Genomic DNA, 15145 nt, shown 5'->3' on the forward strand with positions numbered 1-15145 from the left:
CCCCGGACCTAGACTCGGGTTTCTCAAATATATGCTTTTTTCCAAAACTATGGAGTCACTTTTTAGGGTTTTTCTTTCGTGTTTTATTTTCCTTTTAAAATAAAAATAAAATAGGTAGCGACTCCAACTTTCCTAAAATTAATTTTTCACAAATAAAAAGCGAGTCTCGCCGATTGAGTGGGGACGCACGTAAAAAATGTGGGTTCACAATAACATACTATTTTTTTTTCATATTCAACGGGTTTAAATAGTGTTATACATATCTAGGAGTTGAATTCATTTTTAACTCCAAATTTTAAGATATGGGGGAATTGGTCAAACAGGTTCAAAATTTAAATACCAATGTAGCGATCCCAATTCCCACATAATAAGAGAAAAATAAAATACCGTTAAAATATCTTTAATAATAACTTCCTATCTATCATATATATTGGTGGGATTTTTCCATAAATTAATTTATGATTAAAAAAAAAAGTATTTTCTGGTAGGATTTTTTTCTGCAAAAAAAATTATTTGTAGCGAGTTTGTTATTATAAGTCCATGAACATCTGGTATCCACACAGTTAATAAAAGATTGAAGCTTATCATTTATAATAATAAACTGATATAATAAGGTAGATGATTGACCATCATCCTAGGAGTCTTTTCTTAATCAATTTGATAATATGATATAGTTAATTACAATGGAATCTCTTTGTAATCAATATGATGTTACCTTATTAACGATTATCTTAACATTGAAGTCTTTTTTTTAATCATTTTGATAATAACAATGTAATCTCTTTGTAGTCAATTGATAACATCATATGACTTTAGAGGTCTAGGTTAGATGAAATATATGGAAAAAAAACTACTCAAAATTTGGTCAATGCAATACCAGTACCCGTACATTGATCCTTTTTATTAGGTAAAGGATACCTAATCCATTGAAGAACCTCATTTAAAGGCTTGTGGTTGATTATAAGTCTCGAGACACCTCTTTCAATCTCAGCAAATGCCCAAATGGAATGCAATCTTATATTTATCTTTTTCTTCACTTTTAATTTGTCAAAATCCTGATTTTAAATCAAATTTTAAAAAGATTAAAGCATTATGAAGGCAACCAATAAAATCCTTTTTATTACGCAAAGGATACCTAATCCATTGAAGAACCTCATTTAAAGGCTTGTAGTTGATCACAAGTCTTGGGCCACCTGGAATTCCCTTACTAACTCAACTCTATCCTTTTATAATGAATTTCTTCTAATTAATGAAAGTTCCTCATCATATGATCATAGTTCTTTTTCACAATCATCATGTGATTGTATGGTTCGTTGCTACCACAGATTTGATATTAACTTCCAAGGCTACAACCTTAATATGGACACTATCCAAACCAATAAACCAAATGCCAAGAATCCAGTGCAAGCTATGATGGCATCTTCTTCCACCATATCTGATGAGGCATGGTTTTTTGACACTAGTGCTACACATCACCTACCACAAAGTGTTGATACACTTTCAAATGTACGATCATACATGGGTAATGACAAGGTGATCGTTGGGAATGGTAAGCACCTTCGTATTTTACATACAAACACTACATTATTTGATTCCTCTTCTAAAACCTTTCAGCTAAGACAAGTACTTCATGTTTCTTATATTGCTACTAATCTCATTAGTGTCTCACAATTTTGTGTCGATAATAATGCTTTCTTTGAGTTTCATCCTCGATTATTTTTTGTCAAAGATCAGGTCACCAAGAAGATACTTTTTCAATGACGTCTTGAACATGGCTTATATAGATTCCCTGCCAAATTTGTGTCTTCACCTGCAACTTTTGTTTCTTCTAGCTATGACAAGTCTTCCAATCTTTCTTTAACAACCACAACTACACTTTGGCATTCTCATCCTCTAGTTGAAACACATTCTTACCTTTTGTAATATTTCACATCAATGCCATAAAAACAATGTCAATTATGCTTGTTAATTTGCAAAAAGTCATAAATTGTTTTTCAATGTGTCTGTTTCCAGAGCTTATCATCATCTAGCTTTACTTCATACTAATCTTTTGGGCTTTGCTTCCATTCCATCCACAACTGATGCACGCTACTTTATCTTGTTTGTTGATGATTTCTCTCATTTCTCTTGGATTTCTCCATTACATAACAAAGATCAAGCATTATTTGTATTCATAAAATTTAAAAATCTAGTTGAAAATCGGTTTAATTCTCAAATATAATGTTTACGGTCTGATAATGATGGTGAATTTAAATCATTTTCTTCATATCTTGCTACGCATGGTATTAAAAGTCAGTTTTCTTGTCCATACACACTTGAACAAAATGGCCGAGCAGAGTGCAAATTATGACAAATAATTGACACTAGTCTTACTCTATTAGCCACTGCATTTTTACCTTTCAAGTTTTGGCTATATGCATTTCATATAATTATTTTCCTTATTAATCGGCTACCTATTAAGGCTGTCAATTATCAATCTTCCTTTCAATTTTTTTTTTTGGCAAATCACCAAATTATCACATCCTTAAAATTTTCGGTTGCTTATGCTACCCTTATATTCGACCATACAACAAAAATAAACTCTCCTATTGCTCTAGTCGATGCGTCTTCCTTGGCTATAGTTCCGATCACGAAGGATATATGTGTCTTAACCCCCTATTAGGTCGTCTCTATGTTACTAGACATGTTGTGTTTCATGAAACAATGTTCCCATTTCAGTCTACTCCTGATCAATCCTCATCTATGCTTCTCATTCCTACTCCAACCCTTCTTTCTTGCTTATCTTCTCCCGTGTCCTCACTACATTCACATACAACTCCTTCCACCTCAAAAACCCAACATTAACTAATATGTCTTCCTCCACTACTTCTTTACCAGACCTGATACAAGTTCTTTTTGTTGACATCTCCACCTCTAAACCTCAATTTATTAATCAGCATCCCATGGTCACCCGTGCAAAGAATGGCATCAGCCAGAAGAAGGCCTACTTATAATCTCATATTTTTGAACCTACTACATTTACACAGGCTATTAAAGATTCAAATTGGATTCTTGCCATGGAAAAAGAGTTTTCTATTCTCCAAAGAAACAACACATGGCATCTTGTTCCACCGCCCTCCAATAGCAATATAATTGGTTGTAAATGGGTCTATAAGCTCAAATATAAGCCCGATGGAACAGTTGATTGCCATAAGGCCCAGTTAGTTGCACAAGGATTTACTCAAACTCTGGGTCTCGATTGTTTTGAGGCTTTTAGTCTAGCTGTCAAGGCCTCTACTATCCACATTATACTTGTAGTTGCACTTTCATTTAATTACTCGGTTCACCAACTTGATGTTTAGAATGTCTTTCTCCATGGAGATCTTGAAGAACATGTGTATATGCATCAACCCCTTGACTTTATCAATTCTCAATTTCCTTCTCATGTTTGTAAGCTTAACAAGGCTTTATATGGCCTTAAGCAGGCCCCCTAGGCATGGTATACCAAACTCAACATTTCACTTCTTGGATGAGGATTTCAAGCTTCTCAAGCTGATAGCTCGATGTTTACTCATCATTCAACACATGATGTTTTTATTTTGCTCATTATGTAGACAACATGTATACTAGTAACTGGCAGCAACTCAGCTTAGGTTTCCTCCTTTATTACTTGTCTCAATTCCTCTTTTGCTCTTCGTGACTTGGGCCATGTCAATTATTTTTTGGGCATTGAAGTAGTTCGTCATGGTACTATGTTTCATCTTAGTCAACACAACCATGCTAGACTCCAAGCCTGCTACTACTCTAGAATTGTTAAGACAAACGTTATCTCATCTTGATGGTGAACCTCTCTCGAATGCTACCTTATATCGAAGCACAATTGGTGTACTTCAATATATTACCCTTACCAGACCGGACATTTCCTTTGCCTTTAATAAAGCCTGTCAGTTCATGGCTACACCCACCACTACTCACTAGCTTGTTATAAAATGAATTTTGTGATATCTCAAGGGCACTTTATCCTATGACATTCAGATGTAGTAGTCTCCCTCCTTGGATATTCATGGATATATTGATGCTGATTAGGCATCTTGTCCAGATGACAGAAGAAGCATCGGTGGCTATGACATCTTCCTTGGTCTAAATTTAGTGTTGCGGTCCTCCAACAAACAAAAGGTTGAGTCTCGTAGCAGTGCACAATCTGAGTATCATGTTCTTGCATATGCTACTTTGGATATTATTTGGATCCAATCTAGTTTATAGGAAATCTGTCTCTTTTCCTTCTCCCCACCTCTACTTTGGTGTGATAATAAAAGTGCAGCTCACTTGGCTGCTAATCCAGTGTTTCATGCTAGGATCAAACTCATTGAGCTGGATCTACACTTTATACGAGATCAAGTTCTTCATAAACAACTCGTTATTCAGTATATTCCTTCATCCAAATAGGTTGCTGACATTTTCACTAAACATATTTCAAGCTCCTAGTTTTTTAGTTTCATAACAAAACTCTCTGTTGTTATCTCACTTATGAGCTTGCAAGGGGATGATAAACAATACCTACCTGATCAACAAGAAGAAGACTCAAGCCGCAAGTGTAGGAAGATTGTAAATAATTTTTATTTTTATATTATTCTATTAGTCTTATATTTTTGGGAAGAGTTCTATTGAGATTTATTTTTATTTTATTTTATTTTATTAATCTTATATTTTTGGGAAGAGTCCTATTGGGATTATGTTAGTGGAGTCACATTCCACTTATAAGTAGATTCATCTTCCACTTTGAGTCATGTTTTGATTACAAGTAGAGTCCATTGGGATTGTGTTAGTGGCCTATAAAAGCAGGTGACCCTTCACTCTCTATATATGAATACCAATTTTTTAGAGAGTTTTTCAGAGAGTCTTTCATACATCTATTTGAAGGATTTTTTTCAGAACCAAGCTGTACAAATCTCACTTACAGAGTGCACCCAAGGCGAGATCTGACTTTTGAATCCTGGAAGTAGGCCACTAGTACCCTAGTGCACCGAGTTCGTCTTCGAGGAAAGTGGATCTATTTCAAGGATAGTGTTTGTCATACCTCAGCCGATAAGTTTTTCTTCTTATTCATTATGTTCTTTGTTTGTGTCTTTTGGGATAGTATTTTGTTTCCATACCCTTAAATCCAACAATATTGAAATATATCCAAATGGAAGCTTCCCTAGTTCACACCTATCCTGACAAATCTAAAATTGATCCCTTCAATGGGACATTCTTTAAGAGATGGCAGGAAAGGGTTTTCTCTGCAATTGATGTAGTGAACTTGGGACACATTTTGACTGACCCAAAACCAGAAGATAGTTCTCATATGTTGCCAACCTGAGAAATTGGAAATAAACAAGTTAGACATGCTATTCTAAGTACCATTTCTAATGAAATTTTTGATATTTATTGTCAATTTAAAGTTGCAAAAGAAATTTGGGATACAATGAATAAAAAATATATTTTGGAAAATGCAGGAACTCAGAAATATGTCATAGGGAATTTTAGAAATTTCCAAATGACCGAGGATAAAGATGTATCATCTCAAATCCATGACTACCACTTGTTGATTAATGACTTAGCTATTGAAGACATTAAATTACCCAAACCTTTTGTGGTTGGTTATTTAGTAGAGACTCCTCCAGAGTCTTGGAAAGACTATAAAAATAATATGAAACATAAAATGAAATAAAATTCCCTAGAGGATGTCATAATCCATATTAAGATAGAGGAACAAAACCGAAATAGGGACAATATTGAGAAAGCTAAGGAATTGTCTTCTAAGGCTAATATACATGATTGAGAGTGCAACTTTCCAAAAATAATATGGGTATAGCAATCCAGATTTGATTGCCTGATATTATACATTCCACTTGCTACTTCATTGTTGTTTATCATGTATAATAAGAGTGGTGCATTTTTTCTTATTTACTATCAAATCAAGGATTGTTGATTGTTTTTCTGCTGGTTATGATCTGCATTTTTGTTGTTTATATTTTTTGTTTTCATAACTTTAGACTCTATTTGCTAACTATTTTCAAAGCAGTTTGTTGTTTTCTAAAACTAAGTAAACAAAAGAACATGTTTGACAACAAGAAAATAGAAAATAATTCTCTTCATAATTCATAAAATATGATGTTTTTAGAAAATATATTTTCAAAAATAATTATATAAAAATTGATAATGATTAAAAATAAAGTGTTACATATAAAAGTTATTTTTAAAACATATTTAACAACGGAAAAACAAGTTAAGAACATTTTTAACCTAAGTCCCTGTTTGGAAAGTGTTTTCAAAAACAAGTGTAGAAAAGTGTTTCCAAAATGATTTTTGAAAATTGATTTCTAATGTTCTGTAAAATAAAAATCTATTTAAGAATATGAAATGTTCTTAAAATTTTACGTCTTTAAATATTTTTTTGAAAATAACTATTATATGTAATATTTTATTTTTAATCATTCTTTATATTTATATAATTATTTTTTAAAACATCCTAAAAAACTAGATGAAAATAATTGAAAATAACTAAAATATATTAAAACAACATTTTTTTTTTTTTTGTTTAATACACTTTACCCCCTCAACCTATCATGTGTTTTACACATTACCCTCTTAAGTTTAAATTTGAGTATATTGCACTTCAAACTTCTTAAATTGCAACATTCTGCCTTTTTCATTGGACAATGTTCCTTTTAGTAGACGAAAATCCAACGTGTTGTGCACGTGACTCACTAATTAAGGGTAGATTTGTAAATTCTCAAACCTAAAAAACCCTAAATAACTTTCCTCTTTAGTCTTCGTCTTTGTTCTTCCTCCGAAGCATTGACCCTCGAAGCCCTAAAAATCCCAAATACCTAATGCAAACATCAAAGGGCTGAGAGTTCGATTGAATTGGATTTTAATGGTAAATTACTTTTTCTTGCAATGTTTTGCTTTAGTTTTTCATTTTATGGCTAAGAAAATATTGGTAAAAAGAATAAATTTTGAGTGTTTAGTATTTAGGGTTAGGGTTTCGTTTTGACAAAGGATAAAATTTAAGAAAAATAAATTTGAGGTGTTTAGGTATTTAGGGTTACAGTTCCTTTTTCATAGCTAAGAATTTTCCTATCACTCTATATTTTACGGTTTAGCATTTTACTATTTGGATTTATATGATTGAATGATTACTTGAAACATTGATACAAACATGTGAGCTTGAGCACAATACATGGCTCTCTAAAAGGAAAACTAATTATGTATTAATTCAGTACTGATCTTACTCCTCCAATAATTGGCATAAAATACTCAAAACCTAACTCACTACAAATTCATTATTGAAAGGTATTGGGTTCTCTAAAACCTAACTCCATCGCATTCCTTGCAAATTCATTACAAACAAAGAACGAAGATGAAGTTTCATGGAAGGAGAGTTGTTTGGGGCTTTTTAGGCTTGGGAATTTACAAATCTACCCTTTATTAGTCAATTATGTCTACAACACGTGACATTTTCGTCTACTGAAACTAACACCAACCAATGAAAAAGGCAGAGCGCTACAATTTAAGAAACATAGAATGCAATATACTCGATTTTAAACTTGATGAGGCAATGTACAAAACATGGATAGGTTGAGGCAGTAAAATGTATTAAACCTTTTTTTTTTTAATTATGGTTGTCAAATATATTTTTTTGTTTAAAAAATAAAAAACCTTTTTGAGAAACATTTACCAAACCATGATCATGATCCATAAGAGAATTAGTGCAATTTCCCATAAAGGCAACCAATTAGTCTCTTGTTATCGGATTTTTCTCTTATTTCCTGTAATATTATGTTACATGCACATTTCACAAAATATAGATGAAAAAAGAATGTAAAAAAAAATCATTTTCATAGGGAGTGCATTTTGAGGAAAATAAATTCATTTCATGCATTGGAATAATGTTTATCTTACCCAAAAATACCCTTACATGTATTTTGGTCTTAAAATAATACTATTTTGGTCTTAAAGTACCTTTGTTGGTCAAACAATGTACTATCCTCATAATGGGTGGAAACCCATATATATATATATATTAATAAGGCCATTTTTGAGTAACGTGAAGGAGGTACCGTTTTAGTATATTAAATGGGAATTATTTTTCTCAAATGCACTTCCCATAAAAATGATATTTTGGGTTTTTTTTTTTTATTCATATCTTATAAATAATACATATTTACATAATTCCTAAAATTTCTAAAATCATCTTCATAATTGTAAAAATTCTTCTTATGAGAAGCAACTGCTAGCAAAAATGGGGCAACAAATAAAAACAATTATAATAATATTTTAAAATCCAAGTTTCAGTTTTGATATTTTGGATCATTTAGACTCAAAATATTAAACTCCAATCAACTTTATACGCCATTGGTATTGTGTTATAACTCAAAATATTAAACTCAAAATATTAGAGAAGAATGGATTACTTTTGTGTTATAACTAATCATGAATCATATTGATGTATCGTGATCATTCATGGTAAGTCCCTTAGTTGTTATATGATTGAATTTTCCAGTGGTATTGTATAACATTACTTATTCTTTACGAACTATTTTTATATCAAAACGAGAAAAAGGAAAAAGAAAAAGAAAACATTAGTACTTAGATTTGTTTATTGTTTATAACATCACATTTTTATTTTCAATTAGAACTCTAAACCTCATTAAACTATGAAATGCAGGTATACACTCTTGGGAGGACAGTATGAAGAATAAAAAGAAAGAAGAAAGAGGCAACAAGATTTAGGTTTTTAGATATGACTCTTATGTCATACATTATTGGACATAAACATTACTTTATTTGGAATTGAGAATTTTGGGTTTTTGGATGCAACTCTTGTGTCATTTTATGGTTAGCCGGTTTTATGCATATGAAATGTAGGTATACATGAATGCTGGGAAGCTTAACATTTCTAAATCATGTTTTAATGTGTATTCACTTTTCTTTTTAGTTTTGGTGGGTTTGATGTGTTTGATGTACTATTATTTTGTGAACATTTGATATACAAATATTATTGGATGATGTAATGTGTTACAAGTTAATTCATAAGCATTATGAAAATATAAGTTAAATATAATATGATTATTATATTTATGGACAATTTACACAGGTTGGTCTTATTTATTAATAAGCATTACAAAAATCTACAAACTAATCAACAAAAAACAACCATATCTTCCATAATTATTTACAATGATGTGACACCATAAATTAAAGGTGATACATTTAACGTGATACCATAACTCAAAGATGATGCATTTAATATGACACCTTATATATATCATACAACTCTATATCAAATTAAGCATCACTAAAAATTTATGGTGTCACTTCTGAATGTGTCACCATTTATCTGCTTTGGTGTCGTTTCGAAATATGTCACCAATTGATACCCTCTATGGTGTCAGTGGATAAGGTGACGCTATATTGTAATGACACCCTATGTTTATAGTGACTTATTATAAATGTCACCGTATATCTTTTTTCTTGTAGTGCCACATAATTCAAATTTCTTAGATACATATATTTGTAAAAGAAGAATTCTGTACAGTAACTTTACTTCGTAGGAAAGGATGTTTTTCCTTCAGATTTTTGTTTTTATTGAATATTAGAATTAATTAGTTTGGCTGATGAAATTGACAAGAACCAAATATGAAGGTGAGGGATGTGTTGAAAACTGAAATGAAGAGCACTCATTGGAGACAGCCTTCTATTCTACTTTTACTTTCTATTGCCTCTCATCATTGAGTGTGCTACTATGCATGTATATGCCCAAAGAATTCATACAGAGGCTTCAAGTGATAAATGGACTAGAAGGGGACGATTTCTACAAAGTCCGGCACGTGCCCTCCGTCTCATTAATTGTTGGTAAGTCTTTCGTTTCTACTCTTTCTTTTCTCCTTCCACATATACATACACATAAAAATAATAAATTAATAAATAAATAATTGACAATCACTCCATTTTTATCCACCAACTGTATGACTACAGATTTTCATTCTGTCCAAAAATTCCTTCATGTCATATTATTATTCAACCATTTGTTTGTTTATTCAAAATTACTTCTCTCTTCAAACCTGCTATTTATTTCAACAGGCCTTCTATTTCAATATTCTTTTATGAACAGATAATTTTAGAAGTGCTTCTAACTATGATTCCATGTTTTAGAAAATAAATCTCCCTAAGGAGAAGCAGAAACCCCTGAAGAAAAACTTGGGTTACAGATTCTCACCAACGCTTACGGATTATGGAGACGTGATGGTAAATGGCAATTGTTACTTGTTAGCAAGCAGCCTAGTTGGAATAATGGCGGAGTCCTCCACATTTCACTGAATCATGCATGTCATAATCCTGGATGTGGCTCCGTAACTGTCTTATCAAGTATATTAAGTGTGCTACTACATGATATTAGACTTATTATGATCTGAACACAATATTTTTGTTTGTTTCTTTTTAACTGGTGCGTTGGCTTGTTTATGACAGAATCCATCTGGGATTGTTTTTCTGATGGTTGTGATCGTGCATTCGTGGTCATATTGTGTGGAAAAAAAAAGGATATTTCAATGAAATTCTCCCTCGTTTCTTTGGTTTTTTCTTTTTGACAGTTTGCGCTTCCATATACTGATCCAGAAAAAGGAAAAGGGGAAACCGCCATTTTTCTAACATCATCTTCATAGTATAGCACAAGAGTGGGGAGCTGCCTCCACTATGTCCTGGAATGAATTATGAAATGCAAACTTGTAACCATTAGTTTAATTGCACATATGTTTAGGCACTTCCAATAAGCAATACCACCATAAAATATATAAATATACTTCTTCATCTAGTAATCTCAAGTTTTGTCCTATTTTCCTTCTTTTTTTTTTTTTTTTTTACTCATCTGCATGTCCCGGGCAATGAAGACATATATTGGTTTTGTTTTAGTTTTGGGGGAGTATTCCCATGTAGGAAACATAGGCAAAAGATGGCTTGGTCACTTAGTCCCATTGAATCTCCCTGTAGACTTGGCTCCCATTCAGCACCTTCACCATCTCCTCCACAACTATCTTGCTTCCCTCAGCAGATAAGTGAACCCCAACTCTGGAAAAGCAAAAAATAAAAAAAATAAAAAACCACTCAATTTCCTCAATTATAAACTTGTTGATGCAATAATTGCTAAAATTTTAATGTAATAATTGAAGACTTCACTACTACCAAAAACAATGCAACTTGTTATTAATGTTGTATTCCAACTTCCAAATTTTAGCTTTCCTAAATGTGACAATTTTACCCAACAAAGTGGAACAAAAACCTTTGTCCTGAAACTGGGGAATGGAAGATATCTCTGCAGTACATTCAAGAACAGAATCTCTAGAACGATTTAACTGTCACAATTGAACCAGCATCCATCGAGAAATGAGCTTGCACCCAAAATATCACATATCAGTAGCCAGTAGTAACCCGGACATGATAACGCTACCATAGTATATACGGATGGCCAGGTAAAACTGAAAACTGAATATTCAAAGTTGTTCGAGACATTTATATCTTAGAAAAACAACAAAAAAATAGGCAAACATCTCATTCATTCATCTTCACAGACAGATCATCGTGTCCAGTAGAACAATATAGAAGATACCACTGCTTCATGAAAGTCATTGGCAGAGAAGAAGGCACAAAGTTGTGAGGGGACCTATGATAGGATGTATGCATCTCTAAAATGTGCCATCAACTTGAATCTGTCAGAAAAATTTAATATATGAAGAGAATGATAAGAAAACTTACGTGAAGCAAGCATTAAACCAATCATCTCTTTTCTGAATTGCAGTCCAAAGATCAACAACCTTCACACCCACCTCCCGGCACAGCTCTATACAAGCTTCTGAATATTGTCGGCATAACTCATTTGTTCGTAAAGCTCAGTAAATATTCCACTGGTTTAAGATAAAACACCAGTTTTAGAATTGAAATCTTGTAATAGAAACCAAGAAAACAAGACATCCAGGATATGCATCAGAGAACCTCGCGCCTTCTCGAACTTTTGCCTCGTTGACAGGAGGGCAACTGAGAAAAGTGACACGTGTGGTATCTGAAAGGCTCTGAATTTCAAACATTGTGTTAGAATGAGTATCAAATACTATAGCAGAGTTGAATGATTTCAACCATTTAAGAGCATTAATCATTCAGAAACCACAAAATGATCATTTTTCTTGATAGCTGAAACCATAAACATTTCTGGAGTTTGAGGAATTGATCTCAACATAAACATGATTTTGGCAATATTGGTCTACAAATGAAACTCCATTTGTATAAAAAATAGAAATTAAACCGAATCAATTCATCTTATGCAGTTTCCAGCATCCCCAATAGGGCAATGATACACTCAATGGGGGTGGAGGAAAAAGGGGATGTAGAATTTGTGTGAAAAATGGTCTGCGTATCTAATGGGTTCTTTGTTATCGTAGAGAAACCAACTCTCCCAGCCCCCAAGCTCACCTACACGTAAAGGCCCTTCCAAGAAGAAAAACCATCTAAGATACATTAGGCTTGCATTTAACAAGGTAATAATGCAAGTGAAAAAGGCACCTGGAGATGAACTGCAATGCTTCTCGTGTGCTATACATATTCTGGAAGTGGTACACGAGGGCCTAGGCCAGATGAATGAGGCCCCATTGAATCATTACCATTTACCACCAAAATAAAGTACCACCGAAGAAGGTTGTGTGACAGCATCCTGAAATTAGGGGAAAAAAATAAACAAAATAAACAATGTTGGCATATAAGATAACTCTGAAAAGAAAATATGTTAAAGCAAAATTAAAGAAAGCTATATTTAACTACTTTGGAAATTGACTCTAAAACTTACTAATTTCTCAATACCAAATATTGAAAAATGTAACCAACTTTTTTCAAGTTATCCAGATAAGCCACCATTAACCACAAAAATCACTTGCCAACTAAAACTCAAGGAATTCCATATGGTGAGAAATTACAACCAAAAGTGAAAAACAGAGCCTTGGTAAAGAATGATGCCAACATAACACCCATATTTATGCATATAATTATTTTTTTTAAAAAAACAGAGTCTTGTTCTAGTATAAATAAGAACTTTAACAGAACAACACATAGATAAACATTTATAGAGATAGCAACATATACGTAATATGGTAGCTGTGATTATGGTTGAACTTGTTAACTATACCACACACACCAGCAGAAATAAAGAAAAAAGACAAGATTTTGATATGATACAATGATCAATGTAATCCCTACATCCATGGAGTGCACTAATATTGAAGAATCCACTAATTTAATAAAGATAGAAGGGTTACAATGACAAAAAGGTTCCCTTCTTTTCTCAATTATGACCCATACAATTTTCACTCTTTCACAAAACATATTAGTAGTAGTGCTATCTCTTTTTTTTTTTGCCCCCAATAGAGATTTTATTAATAAGTTTCAATCATCTCGATTCCCTTGTATACATGGAGGAGGCATACTAATGGAAACAAAAGTGTTGGATTCATTAAGAAGTTTAGCAATGTTTAAAAATAACTTCAAACTCAAATGGTAACCCAATTAGTACAAAAAAATTCATAGATAAAAATTGATATAGAATGATTCTATTATTTTTCTTTTACATAAAATCATATTTTTCTCATTTTTTTCACAAGACAAATAAATTCCAAATTAAGTAAAACTTAATACATTTAGTTTATCAACGAGTCTAATAATTTTTTTAAATAATTTGAAACTCAAATAGTGACTCAATTAATATCATAAATTTATGAGTAAAAATCGGTATACAATGACTCTATTAGTTTTTTTTTTTGCACATAATTTATTTTTATGAATTTTCTCATTGTAGAAATGAACTTCAAATCAAATGATAAATTTATTAATAAGTTTAATAATTTTTAAAATATTTTAGCACTCAAAAAATTGATTCAATTAATTGCACATTAAATCAAAATATTCTAGAATATTCTAATTAAATACTAAATGTTTGCATGTAATAAAAATTTTGACTCATTTATATGTTAAAAAAGTTTTTAAAAAAAAATTTACATTCATTTTAAATAAAACATTGTTAAGAATTACTTTTAAATATTATTATTCATTTTTAATAATAACAAAAAAAAAAGTATGATTTTATAAAGATGTTAATATCCATATTTTTATAACATATATTGAAATAGTATTTTTAAATAAAAAATTTATTTATGATTTTATTATAATATTCCTATTCATATTTTACTAAAAAATATTTATTTTTTAATTTATTTGTAATTCCAAAATTATTTTCATTTTTAATAAAACTTGAATAAATTTAATTAATATTAAATAGAACGTGTTTTTACAAAATCAAAGAAAAAATTATTTTTCAATAAAACTTATCCAAACAAATTTTTTATTTTTTCTTTCTTGAAAAATATTTTCAAAAAACAACTTGCTAAATACCCTCATTCTTAGGAAATACTAAAAAAAAAATTAATTAAAAAATGGTTTTTAAAAAACAAGTGTAAGGAAGCATCACCAAACAATCATAGTAGCGGTTCCTAAATAAAATGTAGGAACCCTTAAACAAAAACTATAGACCTACTTTATGTTATTAAAAAAATTTATCAAATTTTTTAGATGTGACCTAGTAAAAAAAGTTTTTAAATACTTCAATTTTTTAAACCATTTTTAAAAATCATTATTTTTAAAAAAATCAATCTCTATAATTTATTTAAGAGTTCCTACTACTTGTTTTTTAAAATATAAATAAATAAAAATTGCACCCAAATACAATGTTAATTACTTATACTAAGAGCATGTTTGATAATGATTTTAAGAAGTATTTCTAACTCCTCTGACACTTGAAAGATAAAAAATTTTAAGTGCTAAAAAGATTAAAAGTGCTTCTTAAAATCACTAGCAAATGAACTCTAAATCAAATTCTAAATTTTGGATTTAGAAACTTCTTAAACTTTATAAATAGCTTGCAATGAATGCCCACCCAAAGAAATTACCAAAATGCAGACCCCACTTGTGCTGACATTATCGAGGGTTGGTGCAAATTGCAGACCCCACTTGGTGGCCTTTTCTTTCTTATTTATGTGTTTGATTGGAGTGTGGTAGACTCCCATGTTCAAAGAGAGTGTATTATTGG

At 31.3% G+C, this 15145-nt stretch overlaps 1 pseudogene; it reads right to left on the bottom strand.

Annotated features, from left to right (window-relative positions):
• LOC117928518 overlaps positions 1 to 15122 on the bottom strand; it is a 55503-nt pseudogene extending 40381 nt beyond the window's left edge.
• Between the last annotated feature and the right edge of the window lie 23 nt (positions 15123 to 15145).

The sequence above is a fragment of the Vitis riparia genome, chromosome 13, assembly GCF_004353265.1.
Source record: "Vitis riparia cultivar Riparia Gloire de Montpellier isolate 1030 chromosome 13, EGFV_Vit.rip_1.0, whole genome shotgun sequence".
Taxonomy (NCBI): domain Eukaryota; kingdom Viridiplantae; phylum Streptophyta; class Magnoliopsida; order Vitales; family Vitaceae; genus Vitis; species Vitis riparia.